The sequence below is a fragment of the Salmo salar genome, unplaced genomic scaffold, assembly GCF_905237065.1.
Source record: "Salmo salar unplaced genomic scaffold, Ssal_v3.1, whole genome shotgun sequence".
NCBI lineage: Eukaryota > Metazoa > Chordata > Actinopteri > Salmoniformes > Salmonidae > Salmo > Salmo salar.
This window is the reverse complement of record NW_025550392.1, coordinates 1-21087: the sequence shown is the minus strand read 5'-3', so window position 1 is coordinate 21087 and position 21087 is coordinate 1. Positions and strand designations below refer to the sequence as shown.

At 42.7% G+C, this 21087-nt stretch overlaps 21 non-coding genes across 21 annotated transcripts; 11 read left to right on the top strand and 10 right to left on the bottom strand.

Annotated features, from left to right (window-relative positions):
* Positions 1-1315: 1315 nt before the first annotated feature.
* On the top strand, positions 1316-1387 carry trnag-ucc (transfer RNA glycine (anticodon UCC)). Its single transcript has one exon. It is a non-coding gene; the product is annotated as a tRNA-Gly (tRNA).
* A 268-nt stretch (positions 1388-1655) lies between these two features.
* trnap-agg (transfer RNA proline (anticodon AGG)) lies at positions 1656-1727 on the bottom strand. Its single transcript has one exon. It is a non-coding gene; the product is annotated as a tRNA-Pro (tRNA).
* Positions 1728-2720: 993 nt separating this feature from the next.
* Positions 2721-2792, top strand: trnag-ucc (transfer RNA glycine (anticodon UCC)). The gene has a single exon. It is a non-coding gene; the product is annotated as a tRNA-Gly (tRNA).
* Positions 2793-3060: 268 nt separating this feature from the next.
* trnap-agg (transfer RNA proline (anticodon AGG)) lies at positions 3061-3132 on the bottom strand. The gene has a single exon. It is a non-coding gene; the product is annotated as a tRNA-Pro (tRNA).
* A 993-nt stretch (positions 3133-4125) lies between these two features.
* trnag-ucc (transfer RNA glycine (anticodon UCC)) lies at positions 4126-4197 on the top strand. Its single transcript has one exon. It is a non-coding gene; the product is annotated as a tRNA-Gly (tRNA).
* Positions 4198-4464: 267 nt separating this feature from the next.
* Positions 4465-4536, bottom strand: trnap-agg (transfer RNA proline (anticodon AGG)). Its single transcript has one exon. It is a non-coding gene; the product is annotated as a tRNA-Pro (tRNA).
* A 994-nt stretch (positions 4537-5530) lies between these two features.
* Positions 5531-5602, top strand: trnag-ucc (transfer RNA glycine (anticodon UCC)). Its single transcript has one exon. It is a non-coding gene; the product is annotated as a tRNA-Gly (tRNA).
* Positions 5603-5870: 268 nt separating this feature from the next.
* trnap-agg (transfer RNA proline (anticodon AGG)) lies at positions 5871-5942 on the bottom strand. Its single transcript has one exon. It is a non-coding gene; the product is annotated as a tRNA-Pro (tRNA).
* A 994-nt stretch (positions 5943-6936) lies between these two features.
* Positions 6937-7008, top strand: trnag-ucc (transfer RNA glycine (anticodon UCC)). The gene has a single exon. It is a non-coding gene; the product is annotated as a tRNA-Gly (tRNA).
* Positions 7009-7276: 268 nt separating this feature from the next.
* trnap-agg (transfer RNA proline (anticodon AGG)) lies at positions 7277-7348 on the bottom strand. Its single transcript has one exon. It is a non-coding gene; the product is annotated as a tRNA-Pro (tRNA).
* A 994-nt stretch (positions 7349-8342) lies between these two features.
* On the top strand, positions 8343-8414 carry trnag-ucc (transfer RNA glycine (anticodon UCC)). Its single transcript has one exon. It is a non-coding gene; the product is annotated as a tRNA-Gly (tRNA).
* Positions 8415-8681: 267 nt separating this feature from the next.
* Positions 8682-8753, bottom strand: trnap-agg (transfer RNA proline (anticodon AGG)). Its single transcript has one exon. It is a non-coding gene; the product is annotated as a tRNA-Pro (tRNA).
* A 994-nt stretch (positions 8754-9747) lies between these two features.
* trnag-ucc (transfer RNA glycine (anticodon UCC)) lies at positions 9748-9819 on the top strand. The gene has a single exon. It is a non-coding gene; the product is annotated as a tRNA-Gly (tRNA).
* Positions 9820-10087: 268 nt separating this feature from the next.
* On the bottom strand, positions 10088-10159 carry trnap-agg (transfer RNA proline (anticodon AGG)). The gene has a single exon. It is a non-coding gene; the product is annotated as a tRNA-Pro (tRNA).
* A 995-nt stretch (positions 10160-11154) lies between these two features.
* trnag-ucc (transfer RNA glycine (anticodon UCC)) lies at positions 11155-11226 on the top strand. Its single transcript has one exon. It is a non-coding gene; the product is annotated as a tRNA-Gly (tRNA).
* A 267-nt stretch (positions 11227-11493) lies between these two features.
* trnap-agg (transfer RNA proline (anticodon AGG)) lies at positions 11494-11565 on the bottom strand. The gene has a single exon. It is a non-coding gene; the product is annotated as a tRNA-Pro (tRNA).
* Positions 11566-12557: 992 nt separating this feature from the next.
* trnag-ucc (transfer RNA glycine (anticodon UCC)) lies at positions 12558-12629 on the top strand. The gene has a single exon. It is a non-coding gene; the product is annotated as a tRNA-Gly (tRNA).
* Positions 12630-12897: 268 nt separating this feature from the next.
* Positions 12898-12969, bottom strand: trnap-agg (transfer RNA proline (anticodon AGG)). Its single transcript has one exon. It is a non-coding gene; the product is annotated as a tRNA-Pro (tRNA).
* A 993-nt stretch (positions 12970-13962) lies between these two features.
* trnag-ucc (transfer RNA glycine (anticodon UCC)) lies at positions 13963-14034 on the top strand. The gene has a single exon. It is a non-coding gene; the product is annotated as a tRNA-Gly (tRNA).
* A 1735-nt stretch (positions 14035-15769) lies between these two features.
* trnap-agg (transfer RNA proline (anticodon AGG)) lies at positions 15770-15841 on the bottom strand. The gene has a single exon. It is a non-coding gene; the product is annotated as a tRNA-Pro (tRNA).
* A 732-nt stretch (positions 15842-16573) lies between these two features.
* trnag-ucc (transfer RNA glycine (anticodon UCC)) lies at positions 16574-16645 on the top strand. The gene has a single exon. It is a non-coding gene; the product is annotated as a tRNA-Gly (tRNA).
* Positions 16646-21087: the final 4442 nt, after the last annotated feature.

Genomic DNA, 21087 nt, shown 5'->3' with positions numbered 1-21087 from the left:
TTTAGGGGCTGGGTGTAATTTCAAGTCTATTACATTGGAATCAATCTTCGTGGAAGTACGATTTGCTCTTACTTTTTGCAGGTTTTCTAAATGAAGTGCGACATTGAGCCAACTAGTGAATATCACAATAGATTAGCTGTCCATCGCCTAAACCATTCAGCCACCTCGTCCTGCGCCCAAGAGGTGGCTGTTTTGCGACTCAGTGGCCTGAGATCTGCCTGTCTGAGCTTGTTAAAAGATCTGCAAAAGGGCTCATCCGGGATTTGAACCCGGGAGCTCTCGCACCCTAAGCGAGAATCATATACCCTAGACCAACGAGCCTTACACAATAACAAAATAGTTTTGCTTTCTGCGGCAATGACAATGAGGATATCCATTGTTCTTGTCCATGGTGCTTGGAAAGATTGAACCTCATGTGAGTGTTTGTGCTATACTTGTGAGCATAGCAGTCTTCCAAACTGTTGACCAGGCTTCAGTTCAAATCTTTTGTATTTCATCTGCTGTGTTTTTCACATTCTGTCTTCTTAAGCCGCGACAGCAAACTGATGATGAGTGTTGACAAATGAATATTGAGCAAAATGAGATCAATTAATATTTTAAAAGAGAAACTGAAAAAATAAAACTTCAAAAAGAATGGAGCTCATTTATTTTGAGTTGACTGATGCATCAGTACGTGAATCAAAGTAAACGAATGTAAAAAATACCCATTCAAATCGATCAGTTTTCAACTAGAGAGATTGAGATGTGTCGTATCTGTCTCAAGCCTCCATAACTGTTTATGTTACACCTCCACATCTGCAATGAAAGGTGGTGGAGCTAGAGCGGTGTTAGTCAAACCATGAGACATACCTATAATCGGTCTTCTCACAAAAACATCTGTAGCTTCTGAACCGTTTGACCTACAAATTCGTATGACCACTCCCTGGAAAGGGGAGACCCTCACGAACACGGTGGTGTTCTCAATTTATCTCTACGTCCCCCACAAGTGTCAGGGGACCCGTCTGAAGTCGGAACCCTTTATGTGCCAACTTCTGTTTGTAGAATCCAAAATCTTTGGGCAACAAACTAATGTGACCCCACTTGTCACAATGTTCTCAGTTTTGCCCTACGTTCCCCACAAGTGTCACGGGACTAATCTGAAGGTAACAGGTACTGATTAAAATGATAGATTTTTTAACCAGGGACCTCTCGCACCCTAAGCCATAATCGTACACTCAACACCAACGATCCGTTTGGTCAAATAATTTTCACTTTCCACAAAAATGACGGTCAGGATATGAATCGATGTCTCCATGTTGCTAGCGAGCTTCACATAGCATTGGTGGTATAGTGGTGAGCATAGCTGCCTTCCAAGCAGTTGACCCGGGTTCGATTCCCGGCCAATGCAGAGCATGACATATTCACTAGTTTTAGGGGCTGGGTGTAATTTCAAGTCTATTACATTGGAATCAATCTTCGTGGAAGTACGATTTGCTCTTACTTTTTGCAGGTTTTCTAAATGAAGTGCGACATTGAGCCAACTAGTGAATATCACAATAGATTAGCTGTCCATCGCCTAAACCATTCAGCCACCTCGTCCTGCGCCCAAGAGGTGGCTGTTTGCGACTCAGTGGCCTGAGATCTGCCTGTCTGAGCTTGTTAAAAGATCTGCAAAAGGGCTCATCCGGGATTTGAACCCGGGACCTCTCGCACCCTAAGCGAGAATCATACCCCTAGACCAACGAGCCTTACACAATAACAAAATAGTTTTGCTTTCTGCGGCAATGACAATGAGGATATCCATTGTTCTTGTCCATGGTGCTTGGAAAGATTGAACCTCATGTGAGTGTTTGTGCTATACTTGTGAGCATAGCAGTCTTCCAAACTGTTGACCAGGCTTCAGTTCAAATCTTTTGTATTTCATCTGCTGTGTTTTTCACATTCTGTCTTCTTAAGCCGCGACAGCAAACTGATGATGAGTGTTGACAAATGAATATTGAGCAAAATGAGATCAATTAATATTTTAAAAGAGAAACTGAAAAAATAAAACTTCAAAAAGAATGGAGCTCATTTATTTTGAGTTGACTGATGCATCAGTACGTGAATCAAAGTAAACGAATGTAAAAAATACCCATTCAAATCGATCAGTTTTCAACTAGAGAGATTGAGATGTGTCGTATCTGTCTCAAGCCTCCATAACTGTTTATGTTACACCTCCACATCTGCAATGAAAGGTGGTGGAGCTAGAGCGGTGTTAGTCAAACCATGAGACATACCTATAATCGGTCTTCTCACAAAAACATCTGTAGCTTCTGAACCGTTTGACCTACAAATTCGTATGACCACTCCCTGGAAAGGGGAGACCCTCACGAACACGGTGGTGTTCCCAATTTATCTCTACGTCCCCCACAAGTGTCAGGGGACCCGTCTGAAGTCGGAACCCTTTATGTGCCAACTTCTGTTTGTAGAATCCAAAATCTTTGGGCAACAAACTAATGTGACCCCACTTGTCACAATGTTCTCAGTTTTGCCCTACGTTCCCCACAAGTGTCACGGGACTAATCTGAAGGTAACAGGTACTGATTAAAATGATAGATTTTTTAACCAGGGACCTCTCGCACCCTAAGCCATAATCGTACACTAACACCAACGATCCGTTTGGTCAAATAATTTTCACTTTCCACAAAAATGACGGTCAGGATATGAATCGATGTCTCCATGTTGCTAGCGAGCTTCACATAGCATTGGTGGTATAGTGGTGAGCATAGCTGCCTTCCAAGCAGTTGACCCGGGTTCGATTCCCGGCCAATGCAGAGCATGACATATTCACTAGTTTTAGGGGCTGGGTGTAATTTCAAGTCTATTACATTGGAATCAATCTTCGTGGAAGTACGATTTGCTCTTACTTTTTGCAGGTTTTCTAAATGAAGTGCGACATTGAGCCAACTAGTGAATATCACAATAGATTAGCTGTCCATCGCCTAAACCATTCAGCCACCTCGTCCTGCGCCCAAGAGGTGGCTGTTTGCGACTCAGTGGCCTGAGATCTGCCTGTCTGAGCTTGTTAAAAGATCTGCAAAAGGGCTCATCCGGGATTTGAACCCGGGACCTCTCGCACCCTAAGCGAGAATCATACCCCTAGACCAACGAGCCTTACACAATAACAAAATAGTTTTGCTTTCTGCGGCAATGACAATGAGGATATCCATTGTTCTTGTCCATGGTGCTTGGAAAGATTGAACCTCATGTGAGTGTTTGTGCTATACTTGTGAGCATAGCAGTCTTCCAAACTGTTGACCAGGCTTCAGTTCAAATCTTTTGTATTTCATCTGCTGTGTTTTTCACATTCTGTCTTCTTAAGCCGCGACAGCAAACTGATGATGAGTGTTGACAAATGAATATTGAGCAAAATGAGATCAATTAATATTTTAAAAGAGAAACTGAAAAAATAAAACTTCAAAAAGAATGGAGCTCATTTATTTTGAGTTGACTGATGCATCAGTACGTGAATCAAAGTAAACGAATGTAAAAAATACCCATTCAAATCGATCAGTTTTCAACTAGAGAGATTGAGATGTGTCGTATCTGTCTCAAGCCTCCATAACTGTTTATGTTACACCTCCACATCTGCAATGAAAGGTGGTGGAGCTAGAGCGGTGTTAGTCAAACCATGAGACATACCTATAATCGGTCTTCTCACAAAAACATCTGTAGCTTCTGAACCGTTTGACCTACAAATTCGTATGACCACTCCCTGGAAAGGGGAGACCCTCACGAACACGGTGGTGTTCCCAATTTATCTCTACGTCCCCCACAAGTGTCAGGGGACCCGTCTGAAGTCGGAACCCTTTATGTGCCAACTTCTGTTTGTAGAATCCAAAATCTTTGGGCAACAAACTAATGTGACCCCACTTGTCACAATGTTCTCAGTTTTGCCCTACGTTCCCCACAAGTGTCACGGGACTAATCTGAAGGTAACAGGTACTGATTAAAATGATAGATTTTTTAACCAGGGACCTCTCGCACCCTAAGCCATAATCGTACACCAACACCAACGATCCGTTTGGTCAAATAATTTTCACTTTCCACAAAAATGACGGTCAGGATATGAATCGATGTCTCCATGTTGCTAGCGAGCTTCACATAGCATTGGTGGTATAGTGGTGAGCATAGCTGCCTTCCAAGCAGTTGACCCGGGTTCGATTCCCGGCCAATGCAGAGCATGACATATTCACTAGTTTTAGGGGCTGGGTGTAATTTCAAGTCTATTACATTGGAATCAATCTTCGTGGAAGTACGATTTGCTCTTACTTTTTGCAGGTTTTCTAAATGAAGTGCGACATTGAGCCAACTAGTGAATATCACAATAGATTAGCTGTCCATCGCCTAAACCATTCAGCCACCTCGTCCTGCGCCCAAGAGGTGGCTGTTTGCGACCAGTGGCCTGAGATCTGCCTGTCTGAGCTTGTTAAAAGATCTGCAAAAGGGCTCATCCGGGATTTGAACCCGGGACCTCTCGCACCCTAAGCGAGAATCATACCCCTAGACCAACGAGCCTTACACAATAACAAAATAGTTTTGCTTTCTGCGGCAATGACAATGAGGATATCCATTGTTCTTGTCCATGGTGCTTGGAAAGATTGAACCTCATGTGAGTGTTTGTGCTATACTTGTGAGCATAGCAGTCTTCCAAACTGTTGACCAGGCTTCAGTTCAAATCTTTTGTATTTCATCTGCTGTGTTTTTCACATTCTGTCTTCTTAAGCCGCGACAGCAAACTGATGATGAGTGTTGACAAATGAATATTGAGCAAAATGAGATCAATTAATATTTTAAAAGAGAAACTGAAAAAATAAAACTTCAAAAAGAATGGAGCTCATTTATTTTGAGTTGACTGATGCATCAGTACGTGAATCAAAGTAAACGAATGTAAAAAATACCCATTCAAATCGATCAGTTTTCAACTAGAGAGATTGAGATGTGTCGTATCTGTCTCAAGCCTCCATAACTGTTTATGTTACACCTCCACATCTGCAATGAAAGGTGGTGGAGCTAGAGCGGTGTTAGTCAAACCATGAGACATACCTATAATCGGTCTTCTCACAAAAACATCTGCAGCTTCTGAACCGTTTGACCTACAAATTCGTATGACCACTCCCTGGAAAGGGGAGACCCTCACGAACACGGTGGTGTTCTCAATTTATCTCTACGTCCCCCACAAGTGTCAGGGGACCCGTCTGAAGTCGGAACCCTTTATGTGCCAACTTCTGTTTGTAGAATCCAAAATCTTTGGGCAACAAACTAATGTGACCCCACTTGTCACAATGTTCTCAGTTTTGCCCTACGTTCCCCACAAGTGTCACGGGACTAATCTGAAGGTAACAGGTACTGATTAAAATGATAGATTTTTTAACCAGGGACCTCTCGCACCCTAAGCCATAATCGTACACTCAACACCAACGATCCGTTTGGTCAAATAATTTTCACTTTCCACAAAAATGACGGTCAGGATATGAATCGATGTCTCCATGTTGCTAGCGAGCTTCACATAGCATTGGTGGTATAGTGGTGAGCATAGCTGCCTTCCAAGCAGTTGACCCGGGTTCGATTCCCGGCCAATGCAGAGCATGACATATTCACTAGTTTTAGGGGCTGGGTGTAATTTCAAGTCTATTACATTGGAATCAATCTTCGTGGAAGTACGATTTGCTCTTACTTTTTGCAGGTTTTCTAAATGAAGTGCGACATTGAGCCAACTAGTGAATATCACAATAGATTAGCTGTCCATCGCCTAAACCATTCAGCCACCTCGTCCTGCGCCCAAGAGGTGGCTGTTTGCGACTCAGTGGCCTGAGATCTGCCTGTCTGAGCTTGTTAAAAGATCTGCAAAAGGGCTCATCCGGGATTTGAACCCGGGACCTCTCGCACCCTAAGCGAGAATCATACCCCTAGACCAACGAGCCTTACACAATAACAAAATAGTTTTGCTTTCTGCGGCAATGACAATGAGGATATCCATTGTTCTTGTCCATGGTGCTTGGAAAGATTGAACCTCATGTGAGTGTTTGTGCTATACTTGTGAGCATAGCAGTCTTCCAAACTGTTGACCAGGCTTCAGTTCAAATCTTTTGTATTTCATCTGCTGTGTTTTTCACATTCTGTCTTCTTAAGCCGCGACAGCAAACTGATGATGAGTGTTGACAAATGAATATTGAGCAAAATGAGATCAATTAATATTTTAAAAGAGAAACTGAAAAAATAAAACTTCAAAAAGAATGGAGCTCATTTATTTTGAGTTGACTGATGCATCAGTACGTGAATCAAAGTAAACGAATGTAAAAAATACCCATTCAAATCGATCAGTTTTCAACTAGAGAGATTGAGATGTGTCGTATCTGTCTCAAGCCTCCATAACTGTTTATGTTACACCTCCACATCTGCAATGAAAGGTGGTGGAGCTAGAGCGGTGTTAGTCAAACCATGAGACATACCTATAATCGGTCTTCTCACAAAAACATCTGTAGCTTCTGAACCGTTTGACCTACAAATTCGTATGACCACTCCCTGGAAAGGGGAGACCCTCACGAACACGGTGGTGTTCTCAATTTATCTCTACGTCCCCCACAAGTGTCAGGGGACCCGTCTGAAGTCGGAACCCTTTATGTGCCAACTTCTGTTTGTAGAATCCAAAATCTTTGGGCAACAAACTAATGTGACCCCACTTGTCACAATGTTCTCAGTTTTGCCCTACGTTCCCCACAAGTGTCACGGGACTAATCTGAAGGTAACAGGTACTGATTAAAATGATAGATTTTTTAACCAGGGACCTCTCGCACCCTAAGCCATAATCGTACACTCAACACCAACGATCCGTTTGGTCAAATAATTTTCACTTTCCACAAAAATGACGGTCAGGATATGAATCGATGTCTCCATGTTGCTAGCGAGCTTCACATAGCATTGGTGGTATAGTGGTGAGCATAGCTGCCTTCCAAGCAGTTGACCCGGGTTCGATTCCCGGCCAATGCAGAGCATGACATATTCACTAGTTTTAGGGGCTGGGTGTAATTTCAAGTCTATTACATTGGAATCAATCTTCGTGGAAGTACGATTTGCTCTTACTTTTTGCAGGTTTTCTAAATGAAGTGCGACATTGAGCCAACTAGTGAATATCACAATAGATTAGCTGTCCATCGCCTAAACCATTCAGCCACCTCGTCCTGCGCCCAAGAGGTGGCTGTTTGCGACTCAGTGGCCTGAGATCTGCCTGTCTGAGCTTGTTAAAAGATCTGCAAAAGGGCTCATCCGGGATTTGAACCCGGGACCTCTCGCACCCTAAGCGAGAATCATACCCCTAGACCAACGAGCCTTACACAATAACAAAATAGTTTTGCTTTCTGCGGCAATGACAATGAGGATATCCATTGTTCTTGTCCATGGTGCTTGGAAAGATTGAACCTCATGTGAGTGTTTGTGCTATACTTGTGAGCATAGCAGTCTTCCAAACTGTTGACCAGGCTTCAGTTCAAATCTTTTGTATTTCATCTGCTGTGTTTTTCACATTCTGTCTTCTTAAGCCGCGACAGCAAACTGATGATGAGTGTTGACAAATGAATATTGAGCAAAATGAGATCAATTAATATTTTAAAAGAGAAACTGAAAAAATAAAACTTCAAAAAGAATGGAGCTCATTTATTTTGAGTTGACTGATGCATCAGTACGTGAATCAAAGTAAACGAATGTAAAAAATACCCATTCAAATCGATCAGTTTTCAACTAGAGAGATTGAGATGTGTCGTATCTGTCTCAAGCCTCCATAACTGTTTATGTTACACCTCCACATCTGCAATGAAAGGTGGTGGAGCTAGAGCGGTGTTAGTCAAACCATGAGACATACCTATAATCGGTCTTCTCACAAAAACATCTGTAGCTTCTGAACCGTTTGACCTACAAATTCGTATGACCACTCCCTGGAAAGGGGAGACCCTCACGAACACGGTGGTGTTCTCAATTTATCTCTACGTCCCCCACAAGTGTCAGGGGACCCGTCTGAAGTCGGAACCCTTTATGTGCCAACTTCTGTTTGTAGAATCCAAAATCTTTGGGCAACAAACTAATGTGACCCCACTTGTCACAATGTTCTCAGTTTTGCCCTACGTTCCCCACAAGTGTCACGGGACTAATCTGAAGGTAACAGGTACTGATTAAAATGATAGATTTTTTAACCAGGGACCTCTCGCACCCTAAGCCATAATCGTACACTCAACACCAACGATCCGTTTGGTCAAATAATTTTCACTTTCCACAAAAATGACGGTCAGGATATGAATCGATGTCTCCATGTTGCTAGCGAGCTTCACATAGCATTGGTGGTATAGTGGTGAGCATAGCTGCCTTCCAAGCAGTTGACCCGGGTTCGATTCCCGGCCAATGCAGAGCATGACATATTCACTAGTTTTAGGGGCTGGGTGTAATTTCAAGTCTATTACATTGGAATCAATCTTCGTGGAAGTACGATTTGCTCTTACTTTTTGCAGGTTTTCTAAATGAAGTGCGACATTGAGCCAACTAGTGAATATCACAATAGATTAGCTGTCCATCGCCTAAACCATTCAGCCACCTCGTCCTGCGCCCAAGAGGTGGCTGTTTGCGACCAGTGGCCTGAGATCTGCCTGTCTGAGCTTGTTAAAAGATCTGCAAAAGGGCTCATCCGGGATTTGAACCCGGGACCTCTCGCACCCTAAGCGAGAATCATACCCCTAGACCAACGAGCCTTACACAATAACAAAATAGTTTTGCTTTCTGCGGCAATGACAATGAGGATATCCATTGTTCTTGTCCATGGTGCTTGGAAAGATTGAACCTCATGTGAGTGTTTGTGCTATACTTGTGAGCATAGCAGTCTTCCAAACTGTTGACCAGGCTTCAGTTCAAATCTTTTGTATTTCATCTGCTGTGTTTTTCACATTCTGTCTTCTTAAGCCGCGACAGCAAACTGATGATGAGTGTTGACAAATGAATATTGAGCAAAATGAGATCAATTAATATTTTAAAAGAGAAACTGAAAAAATAAAACTTCAAAAAGAATGGAGCTCATTTATTTTGAGTTGACTGATGCATCAGTACGTGAATCAAAGTAAACGAATGTAAAAAATACCCATTCAAATCGATCAGTTTTCAACTAGAGAGATTGAGATGTGTCGTATCTGTCTCAAGCCTCCATAACTGTTTATGTTACACCTCCACATCTGCAATGAAAGGTGGTGGAGCTAGAGCGGTGTTAGTCAAACCATGAGACATACCTATAATCGGTCTTCTCACAAAAACATCTGTAGCTTCTGAACCGTTTGACCTACAAATTCGTATGACCACTCCCTGGAAAGGGGAGACCCTCACGAACACGGTGGTGTTCTCAATTTATCTCTACGTCCCCCACAAGTGTCAGGGGACCCGTCTGAAGTCGGAACCCTTTATGTGCCAACTTCTGTTTGTAGAATCCAAAATCTTTGGGCAACAAACTAATGTGACCCCACTTGTCACAATGTTCTCAGTTTTGCCCTACGTTCCCCACAAGTGTCACGGGACTAATCTGAAGGTAACAGGTACTGATTAAAATGATAGATTTTTTAACCAGGGACCTCTCGCACCCTAAGCCATAATCGTACACCTAACACCAACGATCCGTTTGGTCAAATAATTTTCACTTTCCACAAAAATGACGGTCAGGATATGAATCGATGTCTCCATGTTGCTAGCGAGCTTCACATAGCATTGGTGGTATAGTGGTGAGCATAGCTGCCTTCCAAGCAGTTGACCCGGGTTCGATTCCCGGCCAATGCAGAGCATGACATATTCACTAGTTTTAGGGGCTGGGTGTAATTTCAAGTCTATTACATTGGAATCAATCTTCGTGGAAGTACGATTTGCTCTTACTTTTTGCAGGTTTTCTAAATGAAGTGCGACATTGAGCCAACTAGTGAATATCACAATAGATTAGCTGTCCATCGCCTAAACCATTCAGCCACCTCGTCCTGCGCCCAAGAGGTGGCTGTTTGCGACTCAGTGGCCTGAGATCTGCCTGTCTGAGCTTGTTAAAAGATCTGCAAAAGGGCTCATCCGGGATTTGAACCCGGGACCTCTCGCACCCTAAGCGAGAATCATACCCCTAGACCAACGAGCCTTACACAATAACAAAATAGTTTTGCTTTCTGCGGCAATGACAATGAGGATATCCATTGTTCTTGTCCATGGTGCTTGGAAAGATTGAACCTCATGTGAGTGTTTGTGCTATACTTGTGAGCATAGCAGTCTTCCAAACTGTTGACCAGGCTTCAGTTCAAATCTTTTGTATTTCATCTGCTGTGTTTTTCACATTCTGTCTTCTTAAGCCGCGACAGCAAACTGATGATGAGTGTTGACAAATGAATATTGAGCAAAATGAGATCAATTAATATTTTAAAAGAGAAACTGAAAAAATAAAACTTCAAAAAGAATGGAGCTCATTTATTTTGAGTTGACTGATGCATCAGTACGTGAATCAAAGTAAACGAATGTAAAAAATACCCATTCAAATCGATCAGTTTTCAACTAGAGAGATTGAGATGTGTCGTATCTGTCTCAAGCCTCCATAACTGTTTATGTTACACCTCCACATCTGCAATGAAAGGTGGTGGAGCTAGAGCGGTGTTAGTCAAACCATGAGACATACCTATAATCGGTCTTCTCACAAAAACATCTGCAGCTTCTGAACCGTTTGACCTACAAATTCGTATGACCACTCCCTGGAAAGGGGAGACCCTCACGAACACGGTGGTGTTCTCAATTTATCTCTACGTCCCCCCACAAGTGTCAGGGGACCCGTCTGAAGTCGGAACCCTTTATGTGCCAACTTCTGTTTGTAGAATCCAAAATCTTTGGGCAACAAACTAATGTGACCCCACTTGTCACAATGTTCTCAGTTTTGCCCTACGTTCCCCACAAGTGTCACGGGACTAATCTGAAGGTAACAGGTACTGATTAAAATGATAGATTTTTTAACCAGGGACCTCTCGCACCCTAAGCCATAATCGTACACTCAACACCAACGATCCGTTTGGTCAAATAATTTTCACTTTCCACAAAAATGACGGTCAGGATATGAATCGATGTCTCCATGTTGCTAGCGAGCTTCACATAGCATTGGTGGTATAGTGGTGAGCATAGCTGCCTTCCAAGCAGTTGACCCGGGTTCGATTCCCGGCCAATGCAGAGCATGACATATTCACTAGTTTTAGGGGCTGGGTGTAATTTCAAGTCTATTACATTGGAATCAATCTTCGTGGAAGTACGATTTGCTCTTACTTTTTGCAGGTTTTCTAAATGAAGTGCGACATTGAGCCAACTAGTGAATATCACAATAGATTAGCTGTCCATCGCCTAAACCATTCAGCCACCTCGTCCTGCGCCCAAGAGGTGGCTGTTTGCGACCAGTGGCCTGAGATCTGCCTGTCTGAGCTTGTTAAAAGATCTGCAAAAGGGCTCATCCGGGATTTGAACCCGGGACCTCTCGCACCCTAAGCGAGAATCATACCCCTAGACCAACGAGCCTTACACAATAACAAAATAGTTTTGCTTTCTGCGGCAATGACAATGAGGATATCCATTGTTCTTGTCCATGGTGCTTGGAAAGATTGAACCTCATGTGAGTGTTTGTGCTATACTTGTGAGCATAGCAGTCTTCCAAACTGTTGACCAGGCTTCAGTTCAAATCTTTTGTATTTCATCTGCTGTGTTTTTCACATTCTGTCTTCTTAAGCCGCGACAGCAAACTGATGATGAGTGTTGACAAATGAATATTGAGCAAAATGAGATCAATTAATATTTTAAAAGAGAAACTGAAAAAATAAAACTTCAAAAAGAATGGAGCTCATTTATTTTGAGTTGACTGATGCATCAGTACGTGAATCAAAGTAAACGAATGTAAAAATACCCATTCAAATCGATCAGTTTTCAACTAGAGAGATTGAGATGTGTCGTATCTGTCTCAAGCCTCCATAACTGTTTATGTTACACCTCCACATCTGCAATGAAAGGTGGTGGAGCTAGAGCGGTGTTAGTCAAACCATGAGACATACCTATAATCGGTCTTCTCACAAAAACATCTGTAGCTTCTGAACCGTTTGACCTACAAATTCGTATGACCACTCCCTGGAAAGGGGAGACCCTCACGAACACGGTGGTGTTCCCAATTTATCTCTACGTCCCCCACAAGTGTCAGGGGACCCGTCTGAAGTCGGAACCCTTTATGTGCCAACTTCTGTTTGTAGAATCCAAAATCTTTGGGCAACAAACTAATGTGACCCCACTTGTCACAATGTTCTCAGTTTTGCCCTACGTTCCCCACAAGTGTCACGGGACTAATCTGAAGGTAACAGGTACTGATTAAAATGATAGATTTTTTAACCAGGGACCTCTCGCACCCTAAGCCATAATCGTACACTAACACCAACGATCCGTTTGGTCAAATAATTTTCACTTTCCACAAAAATGACGGTCAGGATATGAATCGATGTCTCCATGTTGCTAGCGAGCTTCACATAGCATTGGTGGTATAGTGGTGAGCATAGCTGCCTTCCAAGCAGTTGACCCGGGTTCGATTCCCGGCCAATGCAGAGCATGACATATTCACTAGTTTTAGGGGCTGGGTGTAATTTCAAGTCTATTACATTGGAATCAATCTTCGTGGAAGTACGATTTGCTCTTACTTTTTGCAGGTTTTCTAAATGAAGTGCGACATTGAGCCAACTAGTGAATATCACAATAGATTAGCTGTCCATCGCCTAAACCATTCAGCCACCTCGTCCTGCGCCCAAGAGGTGGCTGTTTGCGACTCAGTGGCCTGAGATCTGCCTGTCTGAGCTTGTTAAAAGATCTGCAAAAGGGCTCATCCGGGATTTGAACCCGGGACCTCTCGCACCCTAAGCGAGAATCATACCCCTAGACCAACGAGCCTTACACAATAACAAAATAGTTTTGCTTTCTGCGGCAATGACAATGAGGATATCCATTGTTCTTGTCCATGGTGCTTGGAAAGATTGAACCTCATGTGAGTGTTTGTGCTATACTTGTGAGCATAGCAGTCTTCCAAACTGTTGACCAGGCTTCAGTTCAAATCTTTTGTATTTCATCTGCTGTGTTTTTCACATTCTGTCTTCTTAAGCCGCGACAGCAAACTGATGATGAGTGTTGACAAATGAATATTGAGCAAAATGAGATCAATTAATATTTTAAAAGAGAAACTGAAAAATAAAACTTCAAAAAGAATGGAGCTCATTTATTTTGAGTTGACTGATGCATCAGTACGTGAATCAAAGTAAACGAATGTAAAAAATACCCATTCAAATCGATCAGTTTTCAACTAGAGAGATTGAGATGTGTCGTATCTGTCTCAAGCCTCCATAACTGTTTATGTTACACCTCCACATCTGCAATGAAAGGTGGTGGAGCTAGAGCGGTGTTATTCAAACCATGACACATACCTATAATCGGTCTTCTCACAAAAACATCTGTAGCTTCTGAACCGTTTGACCTACAAATTCGTATGACCACTCCCCTGGAAAGGGGAGACCCTCACGAACACGGTGGTGTTCCCAATTTATCTCTACGTCCCCCACAAGTGTCAGGGGACCCGTCTGAAGTCGGAACCCTTTATGTGCCAACTTCTGTTTGTAGAATCCAAAATCTTTGGGCAACAAACTAATGTGACCCCACTTGTCACAATGTTCTCAGTTTTGCCCTACGTTCCCCACAAGTGTCACGGGACTAATCTGAAGGTAACAGGTACTGATTAAAATGATAGATTTTTTAACCAGGGACCTCTCGCACCCTAAGCCATAATCGTACACTAACACCAACGATCCGTTTGGTCAAATAATTTTCACTTTCCACAAAAATGACGGTCAGGATATGAATCGATGTCTCCATGTTGCTAGCGAGCTTCACATAGCATTGGTGGTATAGTGGTGAGCATAGCTGCCTTCCAAGCAGTTGACCCGGGTTCGATTCCCGGCCAATGCAGAGCATGACATATTCACTAGTTTTAGGGGCTGGGTGTAATTTCAAGTCTATTACATTGGAATCAATCTTCGTGGAAGTACGATTTGCTCTTACTTTTTGCAGGTTTTCTAAATGAAGTGCGACATTGAGCCAACTAGTGAATATCACAATAGATTAGCTGTCCATCGCCTAAACCATTCAGCCACCTCGTCCTGCGCCCAAGAGGTGGCTGTTTGCGACCAGTGGCCTGAGATCTGCCTGTCTGAGCTTGTTAACCTGTTAGGGCTAGGGGGCAGCATTGACACGGCTGGATAAAAAACATACCCGATTTAATCTGGTTACCACTCCTACTCAGTAACTAGAATATGCATATACTTATTACATATGGATAGAAAACACCCTAAATTTTCTAAAACTGTTTGAATGGTGTCTGTGAGTATAACAGAACTCAAATGGCAGGTCAAAACCTGAGAGATTCCTTTACAGGAAGTGGCCTGTCTGACCATTTCTGGAACTTCTTTGCCATCTCTATCATTTACTAAGGATCTCTGCTCTAACGTGACACTTCCCACGTCGTCCATAGGCTCTCAGAGCCCGGGAAAAAAAGAGAATGTCGTCATTCCAGCCCCAGGCTGAAACACATTATCGCCTTTCTCAAGTGGCCCATCAAGAGACACTAGCTTATGCGCGTGACCCCGACCGCCCCCGCCTTTGGGATTTTTTTTCCTCTGTTTGCCGAAAAGGAGATTCCCTGTCGGAATTTTATCGCTTTTCTCTACGAGAAAAATGACGTAAAAATTGATTTTAAACAGCGGTTGACATGCTTCGACGTACGGCAATGGAATACTTTGAATTTTATTGTCAGGAATTGCGCCAAGCGCACACTTCTTTACTATTTCCGGATAGTGTCTGGAAGCATACGAACAAAACGCCGCTATTCGGATATAACGATGGATTATTTTGGACCAAACCAACATTTGTTATTGAAGTAGACGTCCTGGGTGTGCATTCTGACGAAGACAACAAAAGGTAATGACATTTTTATAATAGTAAATATGATTATGGTGAGTGCTAAACTTGCCGGGTGTCTAAATAGCGAGCCCGTGATGCCTGGGCTATGTACTTAGAATATTGCAAAATGTGCTTTCACCAAAAAGCTATTTTAAAATCGGACATATCGAGTGCATAGAGGAGGTCTGTATCTATAATTCTTAAAATAATTGTTATGCTTTTTGTGAACGTTTATCGTGAGTAATTTAGTAAAATGTTAGCGAATTCCCCGTAAGTTTGCGGGGGTATGCTAGTTCTGAACGTCACATGCTAATGTAAAAAGCTGGTTTTTGATATAAATATGAACTTGATTGAACAAAACATGCATGTATTGTATAACATAATGTCCTAGGGTTGTCATCTGATGAAGATCATCAAAGGTGAGTGCTGCATTTAGCTGTCTTCTGGGTTTTGGTGACATTATATGCTGGCTTGAAAAATGGGTGTCTGATTATTTCTGGCTTGGTACTCTGCTGACATAATCTAATGTTTTGCTTTCGTTGTAAAGCCTTTTTGAAATCGGACAGTGTGGTTAGATTAACGAGAGTCTTATCTTTAAATGGCTGTAAAATAGTCATATGTTTGAGAAATTGAAGTAATATGATTTTGAAGATTTTGAAAATCGCGCCACAGGATGGCAGTGGCTGTTACGTAGGTGGGACGAATTCGTCCCGCCGGTCCCATAGAGGTTAAAAGATCTGCAAAAGGGCTCATCCGGGATTTGAACCCGGGACCTCCCGCACCCTAAGCGAGAATCATACCCCTAGACCAACGAGCCTTACACAATAACAAAATAGTTTTGCTTTCTGCGGCAATGACAATGAGGATATCCATTGTTTATTTTGAGTTGACTGATGCATCAGTACGTGAATCAAAGTAAACGAATGTAAAAAAATACCCATTCAAATCGATCAGTTTTCAACTAGAGAGATTGAGATGTGTCGTATCTGTCTCAAGCCTCCATAACTGTTTATGTTACACCTCCACATCTGCAATGAAAGGTGGTGGAGCTAGAGCGGTGTTATTCAAACCATGACACATACCTATAATCGGTCTTCTCACAAAAACATCTGTAGCTTCTGAACCGTTTGACCTACAAATTCGTATGACCACTCCCTGGAAAGGGGAGACCCTCACGAACACGGTGGTGTTCTCAATTTATCTCTACGTCCCCCCACAAGTGTCAGGGGACCCGTCTGAAGTCGGAACCCTTTATGTGCCAACTTCTGTTTGTAGAATCCAAAATCTTTGGGCAACAAACTAATGTGACCCCACTTGTCACAATGTTCTCAGTTTTGCCCCTACGTTCCCCACAAGTGTCACGGGACTAATCTGAAGGTAACAGGTACTGATTAAAATGATAGATTTTTAACCAGGGACCTCTCGCACCCCTAAGCCATAATCGTACACTAACACCAACGATCCGTTTGGTCAAATAATTTTCACTTTCCACAAAAATGACGGTCAGGATATGAATCGATGTATCCATGTTGCTAGCGAGCTTCAAATAGCATTGGTGGTATAGTGGTGAGCATAGCTGCCTTCCAAGCAGTTGACCCGGGTTTGATTCCCGGCCAATGCAGAGCATGACATATTCACTAGTTTTAGGGGCTGGGTGTAATTTCAAGTCTATTACATTGGAATCAATCTTCGTGGAAGTACGATTGCTCTTACTTTTTGCAGGTTTTCTAAATGAAGTGCGACATTGAGCCAACTAGTGAATATCACAATAGATTAGCTGTCCATCGCCTAAACCATTCAGCCACCTCGTCCTGCGCCCAAGAGGTGGCTGTTTGCGACCAGTGGCCTGAGATCTGCCTGTCTGAGCTTGTTAAAAGATCTGCAAAAGGGCTCATCCGGGATTTGAACCCGGGGACCTCCCGCACTCCTAAGCGAGAATCATACCCCTAGACCAACGAGCCTTACACAATAACAAAATAGTTTTGCTTTCTGCGGCAATGACAATGAGGATATCCATTGTTCTTGTCCATGGTGCTTGGAAAGATTGAACCTCATGTGAGTGTTTGTGCTATACTTGTGAGCATAGCAGTCTTCCAAACTGTTGACCAGGCTTCAGTTCAAATCTTTTGTATTTCATCTGCTGTGTTTTTCACATTCTGTCTTCTTAAGCCGCGACAGCAAACTGATGATGAGTGTTGACAAATGAATATTGAGCAAAAATGAGATCAATTAATATTTTAAAAGAGAAACTGAAAAATAAAACTTCAAAAAAGAATGGAGCTCATTTATTTTGAGTTGACTGATGCATCAGTACGTGAATCAAAGTAAACGAATGTAAAAATACCCATTCAAATCGATCAGTTTTCAACTAGAGAGATTGAGATGTGTCGATATCTGTCTCAAGCCTCCATAACTTGTTTATGTTTACACCTCCACATCTGCAATGAAAGGTGGTGGAGCTAGAGCGGTGTTATTCAAACCATGACACATACCTATAATCGGTCTTCTCACAAAAACATCTGTAGCTTCTGAACCGTTTGACCTACAAACGTATGACCACTCCCTGAAAGGGGAGACCCTCACGAACACGGTGGTGTTCTCAATTTATCTCTACGTCCCCACAAGTGTCAGGGGGGACCCGTCTGAAGTCGGAACCCTTTATGTGCCAACTCTGTTTGTAGAATCCAAAATCTTTGGGCAACAAACTAATGTGACCCCACTTGTCACAATGTTCTCAGTTTTGCCCTACGTTCCCCACAAGTGTCACGGGACTAATCTGAAGGTAACAGGTACTGATTAAAATGATAGATTTTTAACCAGGGACCTCTCGCACCCTAAGCCATAATCGTACACTAACCCAACGATCCGTTTGGTCAAATCATTTTCACTTTCCACAAAAATGACGGTCAGGATATGAATCGATGTCTCCATGTTGCTAGCGAGCTTCAAATAGCATTGGTGGTATAGTGGTGAGCATAGCTGCCTTCCAAGCAGTTGACCCGGTTTGATTCGCCAATGCAGAGCATGACATATTCACTAGTTTTAGGGGCTGGGTGTAATTTCAAGTCTATTACGTTGAATCAATCTTCGTGGAAGTACGATTGCTCTTACTTTTGCAGGTTTTCTAAATGAAGTGCCGACATTGAGCCAACTAGTGAATATCACAATAGATTAGCTGTCCATCGCCCCATTCAGCCACCTCGTCCTGCGCCCAAGAGGTGGCTGTTTGCCTCAGTGGCCTGAGATCTGCCTGTCTGAGCTTGTTAACCTGTTAGGGCTAGGGGGCAGCATTGACACGGCTGGATAAAAACATACCCGATTTAATCTGGTTACCACTCCTACTCAGTAACTAGAATATGCATATACTTATTACATATGGATAGAAAACACCCTAAATTTTCTAAAACTGTTTGAATGGTGTCTGTGAGTATAACAGAACTCAAATGGCAGGTCAAAACCTGAGAGATTCCTTTACAGGAAGTGGCCTGTCTGACCATTTCTGGAACTTCTTTGCCATCTCTATCATTTACTAAGGATCTCTGCTCTAACTTTGTGACACTTCCCACGTCGTCCATAGGCTCTCAGAGCCCGGAAAAAGAGAATGTCGTCATTCCAGCCCCAGGCGAAACACATATCCGCTCCTCAAGTGGCCCATCAAGAGACACTAGCTTATGCGCGTGACCCCGACCGCCCCGCCTTTGGGATTTTTTCCTCTGTTTGCCGAAAAGGAGATTCCCTGTCGGAATTTTTATCGCTTTCTCACGAAAAATGACGTAAAATTGATTTTAAACAGCGGTTGACATTTCGACCGCGATACGGCAATGGAATATGAATTTTATTGTCAGGAATTGCGCCGCGCGCGACACTTCTTTACTATTTCGGATAGTGTCTGGAACGCACGCGAACAAAACGCCGCTTATTCGGATATAACGATGGATTATTTTGGACCAAAACCAACATTTGTTATTGAAGTAGACGTCCTGGGTGTGCATTCTGACGAAGACAACAAAGGTAATGACATTTTTATAATAGTAAATATGATTATGGTGAGTGCTAAACTTGCGGGTGTGTCTAAATATCGAGCCCGTGATGCCTGGGCTATGTACTTAGAATATTGCAAAATGTGCTTTCACCAAAAGCTATTTTAAAAATCGGACATATCGAAAAGTGCAAGAGGAGGTCTGTATCTATAATTTTTAAAATAATTGTTATGCTTTTGTGAACGCTTTATCGTGAGTAATTTAGTAAAATGTTAGCGAATTCCCGTAAGTTTGCGTGGGGTATGCTAGTTCTGAACGCCACATGCTAATGTAAAAAGCTGGTTTTCGATATAAATATGAATCCTGATTGAACAAAACATGCATGTATTGTATAACATAATGTCCTAGGGTTGTCATCTGATGAAGACTATCAAAGGTGAGTGCTGCATTTAGCCGTCTTCTGGGTTTTGGGTGAGTTATTATATGCTGGTTTGGAAAAATGGGTGTCTGATTATTTCTGGCTTGGTACTCTGCTGACATAATCTAATGTTTTGCTTTCGCTTGTAAAGCCTTTTTGAAATCGGACAGCGGGTTAGATTAACGAGAGTCTTATCTTTAAATGGCTGTAAAATAGTCATATGTTTGAGAAATTGAAGTAATATGATTTTGAAGATTTTGAAAATCGCGCCACAGGATGGCAGTGGCTGCTACGTAGGTGGGACGAATTCGCCCCGCCGGTCCCATAGAGTGCTAAAAGATCTGCGTAAAAGGGCTCATCCGGGATTTGAACCGGGACCTCCCGCACCCTAAGCAGAATCATACCCCTAGACCAACGTAGCCTTACACAATAACAAAATAGTTTTGCTTTCAAGGCAATGATACAATGAGGATATCCATTGTTTATTTTGAGTTGGATCGATGCATCAGCACGTGAATCAAAGTAAACGAACAAAAATACCTATTCAAATCAGATCAGTTTTCAACTTCAGAGAGATTGAGATGTGTCGTATCTGTCTCAAGCCTCCATAACTGTTTATGCTTATAAGATCACCCACATCTGCAAAAAGGTGGTGGCAGCTATAGGGTGGTATTCAAACCATGACACATACCTCCATAATCGGTCTTCTCACACAAAAACATCTGTAGCTTCTGAACCGTTTGACCTACAAAATCGTATGACCACTCCCTGAAAGGGGAGACTCCTCACGAACACGGTGGTGTTCTCAATTTATCTCTACGTCCCCCACAAGTGTCAGGGGACCCCGGTCTAGTCGGAACCCTTTATGTGCCAAAACTTCTGTTTGTAGAATCCAAAATCTTTGAGCAACAAACCAGTGACCCCACTTGTCACAATGTTCTCAGTTTTGCCCTACGCTCCCCATACAAGTGTCACGGGACTAATCTAGAAGGTAACAGGTACTGTATTAAAATTTGATAGATTTTTTTAACCAGGGACCTCTCGCACCCTAAGCCATAATCAGTACACCAACCACCAACGATCCGTTTTGGTCAAATAATTCTCACTTTCCACAAAAAAATGACGGCCAGATATGAATCGATGTATCCATAATAAGCTAGCGAGCTTCAAATAGCATTGGTGGTATAGTGGTGAGCATAGGCTGCCTTTCCAAGCAGTTGACCCGGTTTGATTTTCGCCAATGCAGAGCATGACATATTCACTAGTTTTAGGGCCTGGGTATCAAGTCTATTACATTGGAATCAATTTTCGTGGGAAGCACGACTTGCTCTTACTTTTTGCAGGTTTTCTAAATGAAGTGCGACATTGAGCCAACTAGTGAATATCACAACAGATTAGCTTGTCCATCGCCTAAACCATTCAGCCACCTCGTCCCGCGCCCAAGAGGTGGCTGTTTGCGACCAGCGGCCTGGGAGATCTGCCTGTCTGAGCTTGTTAAAAGATCTGCAAAGGGCTCATCCGGGGATTTGGAACCCGACCTCCCGGCACTCCTAAGCGAGAATCATACCCCCCAGACCAACGAGCCTTAAGCACAATAACAAAATAGTTTTGCTTTCAAGTGCAAAAATGACAATGAGGATATCCATTGTTCTTGTCCATGGTGCT